The following is a 10,427-nucleotide window of genomic DNA, read 5'->3' as shown; positions in this document are numbered from 1 at the left end:
AGCTAATGAATGCCGATCATGTATCGGCAAGTGGCTGGAGTGTGAAGACGTTATGGATCGATTTGATTTCATAAACCGTAATTATGAGTTACCGTTATATGTAGATATGTGATTGAAATTTTTTTTTAAGTGTTGGATATGTCCGTGTAAAATGTATGTTGTATGGTTGTTGATTGTTCGTGTGCTTGTTGTACAGAGTTGGGTACGTCCCTTTAAAACGCCTTTTAAGACCCCTTTGGAATAAATAAAGTATCATTACATTAATATTAAAATTTTAATAAATCAATCATCCTTTATATAGTATACGATAAGTAAGAGATACGCAATAATTTCTCGAGAAACACACGGCGTTACAGTGTCGAGACGCGCGCAACGTTCCGTCCACTAATCGTGCAACTTGCACACGTTCTCCATGGCGCAGTTCTTCGTGTGGCGCCCACAGAGGAAAAATCGGATCGCGCCGAGGGTCTCTAGTCGACCGATGTTCTCGTATTCGACGTCCATCGACTCGATTTTAACGTTGAATTCACCGACGGCGTCGCCGAGAATCTCCTCCAACCATCTTTTCTTTTCAGCGCCCTTTACGTAGACAAGCTTGAGCGTCTCGCAGTTCAGTCCGTCGCACACGGCGCGTCGGATGATTGTTCTCGCCCGAACGTAATTCACCTCTCCATCGTTCCATTTAAAACCATGATGGTTTGCCGTTAACTAACACGCCCGCGATTTTTCCGCTCTTGTTAGAAGATCCCACGCCAATGGCGCGCGAAACACATGGTAAATCAGTTTTTTTCCGTTTCTGAGCACGGCCACTTCTTTAACTGTGAACTTTTCGCGGATAACGAATCCCTGCAGATCCGCGAATATCGGTACGTCGCGGTCGACGAACATCGTCTCTCTGTACGGTCAGTCGCTCCCCCCCACTCTGTTTGAATCTGTCGCTATTTTCATTTGCGTGAATAACCTCGTGACCTCGTTGCGCGCGATAACCGATGCCGCGACGACGGGAAAACAACATCGCTCGTCGCTATCGCGGCCGGCGTGACCTGTGACCCGCGGCGATAGCGATACGCGAGAGCGCCAAATTTTCACAGTCCGCGGAAAACATCGTCGCCGTTGAGTTCAGCCTTCGCGAAAAACATAAGATCGCCGCGCGCGAAGTGAAAATAATATTTTTTCTTCATCAGTGGTCCGCGAATGTTGATACGTCGCGGTCGGCGGACATCGTCCGCGAAAATGAAAATTTGTCGTGTCGGCGACGACGACGACGACGACGACGACGACGTGAAGTGAAGTGAAGTGAGCGGATATTTTTTTTGAGTGAGTAAATAATATTTTTTTATTTTTGGTTTTCGTGCGCGAGGTGAGGACCGATTGATTCTATACCACCTGGAGTGCCCGTCTGGGGACGGGGTGAGGAAGCGGGACGCGCGGGAAGATACCGTGAGCGGTTAGTGAGGTTATGGCGTTGGGCAGCGAACACGCGCGAGACGCGTGATCGCGACTACTTTCCGCCCTAGGGCGGAAAGTGAAGTGGTGCCCCTCTGCTGACGCCATCCCCTCCGCCTCCGCCTACGGCATTCCCCGCGCGTTCCGTTTTCTCACCTCGCCACCCGACGGGCACTCCATAAGGTAGGATCCCTATAGATATCCTATATACTTATGAGAGATCTAACTCGGATGCTCCGAGTGGTAAGCGGGGCGGGGGGGGACTCTAGCGCTGCCGTCCGGCCGAGGGGTTCGAGGAGGGGGGGGACTTGAGGGCGAGGGTGGCAGAGGAAGGGGGTTTGTCAGGGTGGCCAGCGAGCGTGTCGGTACACGTTTTATAAACATTTATACAAACAACATTCTATAAGTTTATACAAGGGCGAGCGTCGACGTTCGGCTGCTGTAAGTTTATCGACAAATGTAAACGTGATAAAATTTCTCGTCGTTGACGAATTAACCGTCGCGGTGCTTTCATCATGTTTTCTTCTAGGAAGAGACGATGTCGATGACGATTTAACCGTCGCGGAGTCCTCTTCATGTTTTTTATCTAAGAAGAGACGGTGTCGATGACCATTTAACCGTCGCGGATTCCTCTTTATGTTTTTGTTAAGGAAGAGTCGGTGTCGATGACGATTTAACCGTTGCGGCGCGGAATATCCCGGCTGCGCGCGGGGTGGCGCGGGATATTGTAAGCGAGCGTTGATGTCCAGCTGCTAGAATGTATAAACAATATTTTTTCTAACGGTAATTATACAAATGCATCGTCGCCAGGGATGATTGATCAGTCTTCGGCTAGCTTTCGCGACGCGAACGTTCATATTCGAGGGTAAAGGTTTTTTGTGTCAAGTGGGCGGTAATATAAAGGAAAAAAAGTTCTTTTTTCGTAACAGGGAGCATGAAAAGATAATGGAGATAGACAATAATTTCGATATGGATGTAGATTCATCCGATGAGAATCGGCCGATGTCATCGGACAGCACTTATAACAGCGATGAAGACGATAATTGTAAAAAAGTTATCAATAAAACAGTGTTGCGTCCGGAAATAGCGCTAAATGGACGTACGAAGTGTTGCGCCATTTATTTCTATTATATTGACGGTTCATATATCGTGTGTACTTCGTGTATGATTGCTTATGCAGACACTGAATCTGAGCACATATATGCTGTTCGAAAGCATATAATCGAACCGTACGATGTAATAAATGGTCGATTTTGCAAAAATTGTAGTACTTCATTGTACCAAATATTGCCGTGCAATATGTGCCCGATTTGCACGAAGTGAAACAACATTAGCTTTCGCGACATGAACGTTTTTTCATAACAGTGAGCAAAAAGGTCATCGGACAGTGATTACTTCAGCGATAAAGACGATGATCATAAAGAAGTCATCGATAAAATAGTGTCGCGTTTGGAAATCGCTGCACTAAATTTACGTACGAAAGAGTGCGTAATATATTTTTATTATTCAACGGGTGGTGCACTTGCACTATGTCCTTCGTGCATGATAGCTGTATCGGACCTTGATATCGGACCCATGTACGCTGTCAGAAAACACTTCGTTGATTTACGCGATGCATTACCGCGCCTGCTCAAAGTGTCGAGAATCATTGTACATTACATTTCCATGCAACATGTGCCCAATTTGCACGAAATAAAAAAAACATTATCGCGAGTGGGACATTATATATAACGTGCGCAACATGGAATGGACAAGTGACGAGAGCTCTATAGAGCCTCCAGACTCTGAGGATGAGTATATAATGGGAGATGTCACCGACGCTTTGCGTGAAGAAGATCAAGGAGCAAAATTGACGGATGTGCGACGAATATCACCGGTACAGTTTCTTCGCGATCGCGAACTAAGTATACGCGGAACCGGTTAACGCATCGTTAGACAAGGAGTCGTTATTAACGACGATCTTCCTTATAACTGGAGGTCTAACGTAAGACGGATAGTGTATCGACGGCTGCGGGATAAGTGCGTTAGCGAGAAAGAATCACGTGCAGCTCATATTAAACATATTGTTGACTATTGCTATTGGGCGACTAAAATTTATGAAAAGCTCAAGTATGAGTGTGAAATTGTATACATTAAGATTCGTACAGGTATTGGGAAGTACAGACGGCGTCATTAATGGGTCTGTTCGCGTTGCTTATACTTTTTGCACTCAGCATGTTCGCTTTCTCTCTCTCCAACAGCCGAATATATATTTATCTCATTTCAAGTGCAAAAATGTTTGGGGATTTCAAGCAACGCGAACAAGCCTAATGCCTTCCACCTGAAGCATAGTATATGTAACGTGCACTATAGAAATCCGCAGAATACAGCTAGGAAGGCATTAATGACGCCGTCTGTACGTCGAATTGACGGTAATGAACAACTCGGCACATCATCGGTCAATGTACCCTAACCCTATCAATGATCCTAGTCGTTCATTGATGCTTCTAAGAACTGGTGAACGTAAACTTCATAATTTTATTAATAATGCACTTTGGTGTCCCCTTCTTCAGTTTTCATCGTTTTATGCTTAGGCACTATTGCGTTCAACATTGCAAACGATGTTGTTCAACGTGTGATCGAGTTACGTGCAAGTGCTGTTCTAAAAAATGTGACGTGATCTAAAAAAATAGTGCGTGAAAAAAAGACAGTATAAAAAAATGGAATATCCCGATAAAACGGAACGCGATCTGTTGGAACGATCCAACCAAATCGCTACCTTGAATATTAGTAGGAGTTATTTTGAGAGATCTACCCCGGGTGCTCCGAGGGGGGAGCGGGGCGGGGGGGTACCGCGGGCAAGGGGGGAGCGGAGCGGGGGAACTCGAGGGCGAGGGGGTCCGCGGGGAGGGGGGAACTCGAGGGCGCGGGTGGTCCGCGGGGAGGGGGGGGTGGTCGGCGAGCATGTCGGGACATGTTTATTAAATGTTAATAAACATATCGTTGACAAGGGTACCGCCGAGGGGGGGGGTGTCCGCGTTCTACGCCGAGGGTGGTCCGGGGGGGAGTAGGTGTCCGCGTTTTAGACCGAGGTGGTCCGCGGGGGGGGGGGCATCACTTTATCGGCGCGGGGTATTACAAAGGCTAACGAGCGCCGTTCGGCTGCTGGAATTTTATCGGCGGCGCGCCGCGGGAGGATGGGGGTCCGCGTCTAAAGGTGCGATTTCATTGACGCTAGAAACCAGCGGCAGCGTCAAGAAAATGTAGTGGGGGAAGAAGTTTCGTTGAATTTTGCGGTACGTTAAAAAGTTGAGACGGTCTGAACTTCTTCCCTCACTACATTTTCTTGACGCTGCCGCTGGTTTCTAGCGTCAATGAAATCGCACCTTAACGGCCACGTCGGTCCGCGTGACGTCACACGGCTCGCCCGCGTCTCGTTCGCGTTGTCTTTCCCTCAGCGCGATCTCTCTCTCGCTCCCGTTCCCCTCATTGATGTTCTCTCTTGCTCCCAACCTCCTTTGTCTCTCCCCCGTTCGCGCGCGTTTTTTCGTTGGCGTTCTTTTTTTCTCGCGCGGATTTAACTTAATAATTATTATTATTTAAAATATTATTATTATTATTATAAAATATACTTAATAATAGTGAAGAAAGCGGAAAAATAAATAATAAATGATGTATATGGAATTAAGCATAAAAATATTTATTCATAAAGCTTTAAAAAATTTTTAAAAATTACCACACTTCTTCCTTTTCAACGTCAAACTCATTTTGCATATCGAATAATCTTCGTAATCCGAAGATGTCTTCGTCTCCTAAAACGTCCCAGATTTCCTCGTTATATTCGGAATCCACTCTTTTAAACCAGCGTACCAAACGCTGACGATGTATATTGATAAATCCCCGAATTCGGATTTTATCGAAATATATAAAATCCTGAAAAAGAATTTAAAAAAATTTAAAAAAAGTTTAAAAAATTTTAAAAAATTTAAAATCTGTGAAAAAATATTAAACACACCTGTCTGTGAGGGATCCGAACCCTCACCATATTATAAAGGCGGACCTCGCGCACCGGCACGTTGTCGACCCATATCCACTGTAACGCGTTAACAGAATGGTTAATTTTTAAAAAAATATATAATATACAATTATGTATATTGTTGCGTGCATGCCGCCCGGTATGCTTTTTCAAAAATGTTACGCCCAAGCCGACAGTGAGTCCGTGACTCTCTCAGACACTTATTCACACTCGCGCACTCACGAAAATAACGACGATTTAAACGATTGTCGTGACGAAGTGACGAACTTCAGCTTGGAGTTTGAAAAGCATACCGGGCGACACGCACGCAACGGTATTAAGTATACATACTCCTACTGCGGGGTACACAATTTCTATGCATTCTTTGATTATGTGATATCTTCGTTCCATTTCTTCTCGTTCCTCTTCTTCTCGGTCTATTTCTTATTCTTACACAGTGCTCTACTTGCGCTTGCGAACGTTTTTACACTACTGACTTAACTGACTGCAGAGGACTGAACCAGAGCTCAGAAAAGTAATTAAGATAAAATATATCTAGCATTACAATAGCGAGAAAGGACTCGTTGGAGCATCAACACCACATAGGCGAGCGTGGCCGGAGCATGGCTTCATAGTTTACGATATGATATACCTTAAATTTCAAGCGGCCCGAATGGTTCGAGTTGAACGTCACATATACGGCTCGAATGGAAATGCGTGTAAAAAAATTAAGTCATGATTTATATTTTAAAAATACATTTTTTTATTCTTCTTCTTTTGCATATTTTTTGTTTTTTTTACGTACTACGGTAGCGCACTAAAAAATAAAGCTGCGAGCTCACAATCGACGAGCTGATGTTTATCGAAGGCATCGCTATCGCGTATTACATTCAATACTTGCGTAGGATTCGTTACAGTGGACGCAATTTTGGAGAATTGCGTGAACTTGACATCGACCGTTTCGACAATTCTACCCAATCGATGGAACATCGCGTCGATGCACGGATCAAGATCGAGCATACGGTGTAACGTCGATTCGATCATCGTTAAGCGTACGTTTAAAGACTCGAGACGTACGAGTTTGACACCGTTAATCGTACAAATTCTCAATGTTAGCGGTCCAACGCTTATAAAATCACACGTATCTTTAGAGGATCGAATGAAATTCAGAATGTTCCGTCGTTGTTCGTAGAATCATTTCCACGTTTCGAGGGACAGTATCAATTCCGTTCCTCGATGATCTCCTACGGCGATCTCCACGTAACTCGGTGGACCCACGTTAACGCCAACTTCAAGAAATTTGTATCCCGTAGCCGTCAACGCGTATCGTCTGCTGAGTATACGAACCGCGCGACGCTTCAACGAAATGCTGTAAAAAATAACGAAATTAGTAATAAAAAAATAATACAATTTATAATTTGCAATTTAAAAAAATATAAAGCTTTATAATTTAAGAAAAAAACGAAAAAACTTACTTGTTACACTTGTTCTCGTACGATGGAGTTTCATCATCATCATCGTGAATCGGTACGTAATAATTCATACGTCTACTGCCACTGCTGTTACCGCCGTTGCTTCCTTCAAAGGAATACATTCTTTCTCTCGGATATGAGAAGTGAACACCATTCGCACAAGCAGTCGATACGAGACTAGTCGTATAAAATTAATCGAATATACGCGGCAACTTCCAAAACTATGATGAAAGAGGGGGAAATTAATGTTTCTGGAACGCCCAATCAGCGCTCTGAAATTTAGGAGAGGGACTAAGGTAGGACGTTTTTTTTTTTATTAAGATGTATCCCCCTCCTCTCCCTTCCGCATGACATCAACCGCGAAACATGTTCAGACATGTTCGCTGAAACCTGATACCCCCCCTCGAAGCTATCGAGTTAGAATTCGTCACGTATACCTACTTATTCTTTAATTTTGTACACTATCGACTAATGGGGGAAAAGAAATAAAACATTGTAAAATTTACACATACATACATATAAAATTTATTTTTTAAAAAGATGACAATTCTTTCTGGCGTTTCGACCACCAATTAAATATTTTTAATACATTTTGCAACGCGCAATTCTTAACGTGTTTTCCACATCGCATAGTATTGGTAGCATCTAGAATATTTAAAGATTCGATATCTTCGTAATCCGCATCCAGAGTCTCGATGTTTAGGTCTTTTCTCGCTTTATTTTCAAGCAGATCCATCAGCCATTCTCATTTCTGACATCCCTTGACGTACCCGAGAGTCGGCACCTCGTCGTCGTCGTCGTCGTCGTCATCGTTGTCGTCCTCTTCCTCACCGAGTACGGCCGACGTAATTAAACGCTTCACCTTGTTGTACGGCACGTTTCCGTCTTCCCATCGTAATCCATGGTGATTGCGAATCAACCAGGAAGCGCACGATTTGTCGGATTTTGTGAGAAGATTCCACGGCATGGGGCATGTAAAGGTGTAATGCGCCAGAACGGCCCCGTTTCTCAGCACCGCCACCTCCTTCACGACAAATTTCATCCCGACGACGAAACCTTGCAGGTCGACGAACGTTGGTGCGGGCATGAAGAGATATCTCTCTTTCTTCGATGCGTGAATCGAGAGGAATGACGCGCGTTTCGCGACACTCTGATTTTTATATCCTGCTCCCCTTTTTCCCCTCTCATAAATATCGGGAGTTAAAGAGAGAGAAAATTTTCGTCGACGTTGCCGCGAACACTCAGACTATTTTGCGCACTACGTTGGTCAACGGATTGTACTCGATCACGCGATCGTGTATGATGAGACAGTACGCGGAGGTATTCGGCGGTACGTTCTCCATGCAATCGAATTCTAGTCTGACATCCACGGTGGCGTTTTTGACGGATTCGTTTTGTCGAGAGCAATCGATGATCACGAACGGGCCGTTACGTAGAAAAGTCGAAACGGTGAGACTCGGCTCGAGATATTCGTATCCGTAATAGCCCTTGCAGAAACGCGCGTACATATCGTAGAGAATCGCCCATCTGTGTTTACCAAAGTCCAAATTCAAATCGTCGTACGGATAGACTTCCGAGTTTAGGTAGAGTTTCACGTTGGTCAATTTGCAGTCGTCGAATCGGCTCGTGTCCGCGGACATGACGTTCTTCCGACCCGTTTGCAGAGCGAAGACGACGTATTGCGGTTTTTCGAGTTGAGTCGCGGTCTTAATGGCCCACGAGTGCTTGGTCGTGTTCTGCAACAGGGGATACTCGTACAGATCCCACGAACGGAAACCCATACTTAGATATCGTCCGTTTTCCAAGGCGCGCAGCATCGACAGCTTGTTGACCTCGCTCAATACCACGTGAGGCATTCGCCACTGTATCTTGAGTAGTTTGACAGTAGGCTCCAACGCGAGACTTTCCACCAGACAATTGTTGTCGATGCGCGATCGTATCAAGATTAATTCGTGACGAGCGTTGATCACCACGCGTTTGTAATCCTCGCAAAATCCCAGTAACAGGTTGAGCGGTACGCAGAAATTGAAGTATCCGTTGGGGTTATTATGTGGTTCCCAGCCCGCGTTTCGCAGGATCACGCTTCTGTCGGACGATACCGTTACGTAGTTTTTGAGCGTGCTGGTTATTCCTACGTTTCTGCAGTAATCAATCTCAAAAACTCATGTATGGCTCGTATCTCGTACAATCCCTCGGGAATCGTAATTTCCGTGTCATCCTCGTCGAAATAAAATTTATTGGTCGAAGAATTCACGTTCGGAATCGTGTGATAAGTCTCAAAACACGTTAGACCGAGCTCGTAGTCACCGTCGCTTAGATCCAAGGCGGGAAAATAGTGCTCCGCGAGGATGCTGCTCTTCCCAGTCAGCGTGAACGTTATAGACATGTCGGCGGAAACCGTTAACAAATACTGAGTCACCACGGCGCACCGTCAGGCTTTAAATTAGCGTCGATCGTCCGGAGAAATCGCAGGCACAATTGTCCACAGATGTTCTGATCGTATCGCTGATAAGACGTGCAATTGTACTCGATCTTCGTCACGCTCGGCCCGAAATATCGCACCAATTCTTTCGGCGGTCGAAGATTGCCGAAACTGTCGAAATATACGACTCGATCTTCCCTCTTCGCGTATGCTACCCAATGAGTACCGGGACTCGCTGCATCGTCCAAATTCACGATACCGCTCTCGTTTCGACGTACACCGCCGATCGGTAACGAATCACGCATGAAAACACCTCTGAAGAACGGTACGCGCATACGCCTTGCCAGTCGATTCAATTGTACGTTAGTCGTAATACCCGCGGGCATATTTAACGTCTTTTTGACGTTTTTTTTTTTTCGACGCTACTCCTCGCCCGCGTTTGTGCGGGCCAAGATACAGCCCTCGTCCATATTTGTACGGAGCGAGATAAAGTCCGCGACCTTCCACGGCGCGATTGTGACGTTGCATCTCTTCCAGCTGACGCCGCGCGGCTTTCTTATCGTTCACGGCCGTCGACTCCCGCCGCTCCGCCGGCCAGAGAACCGAGAACTCCCAACAACGGTAGAATCGGTAATACACCGCCTCGTTTCGCTGTCGGAAGTATCCGTTTTTTCGTTAGCTTTTTTTTCTTCACCGTTTTCGATTTTTTCGTTTTCAAGCCCATTCCGAGCTTCGTCTTAGCCTTCATGGTCGCCCAGACGGCTGTAGCGGCAGCTCTCTTTCCGAGAGTCGAATCTCTCGCGGTAATGCGTTTTCGCGCTTCCGCAGCGAGTATCTCGTCCGCCGCGTGTCTCTCGGTGAGATCGCGGTTACGCGAATAGGCTATGTCGTGCTCGCGACACGCCGCGTCCAATGGAGTAATACCTTGATCGCCTCTCGCCAATCGTTCTTGTAAACGAGTTCCCGGACCGCAAAATTGATAGCTGGGAATGTGTAATTCGAACGGAAGTGCGTTTATTGCGCGATTTAACAGGCCTCCACCATTTTTTTTCGTTGACATTCGCCGCAATCCTTTATCATTGGCGCGGGACCG

At 45.8% G+C, this 10,427-nt stretch overlaps 1 long non-coding RNA gene and 1 pseudogene across 3 annotated transcripts in view; one reads left to right on the top strand and one right to left on the bottom strand.

Moving 5' to 3' along the window:
- Positions 1–920: 920 nt before the first annotated feature.
- The window catches only part of LOC139821952 (uncharacterized), a 33,244-nt gene continuing 23,737 nt past the window's right edge, over positions 921–10,427 (top strand). For 2 of the 3 annotated variants that reach the window (XR_011734402.1, XR_011734400.1), the window contains exon 1: positions 921–1,317. This is a non-coding gene — a long non-coding RNA (uncharacterized lncRNA). Of the gene's footprint in view, positions 1,361–10,427 lie in introns of all 3 variants that reach the window. The other variant, XR_011734401.1, reaches the window with a different exon arrangement.
- Positions 6,245–7,034, bottom strand: LOC139822212 (uncharacterized; annotated as a pseudogene).

Source organism: Temnothorax longispinosus, chromosome 11, assembly GCF_030848805.1.
Source record: "Temnothorax longispinosus isolate EJ_2023e chromosome 11, Tlon_JGU_v1, whole genome shotgun sequence".
NCBI classification, from domain to species: Eukaryota; Metazoa; Arthropoda; class Insecta; order Hymenoptera; family Formicidae; genus Temnothorax; species Temnothorax longispinosus.
The sequence above is the reverse complement of the archived record's forward strand: the minus strand, read 5'-3'. Positions and strand labels throughout refer to the sequence as shown.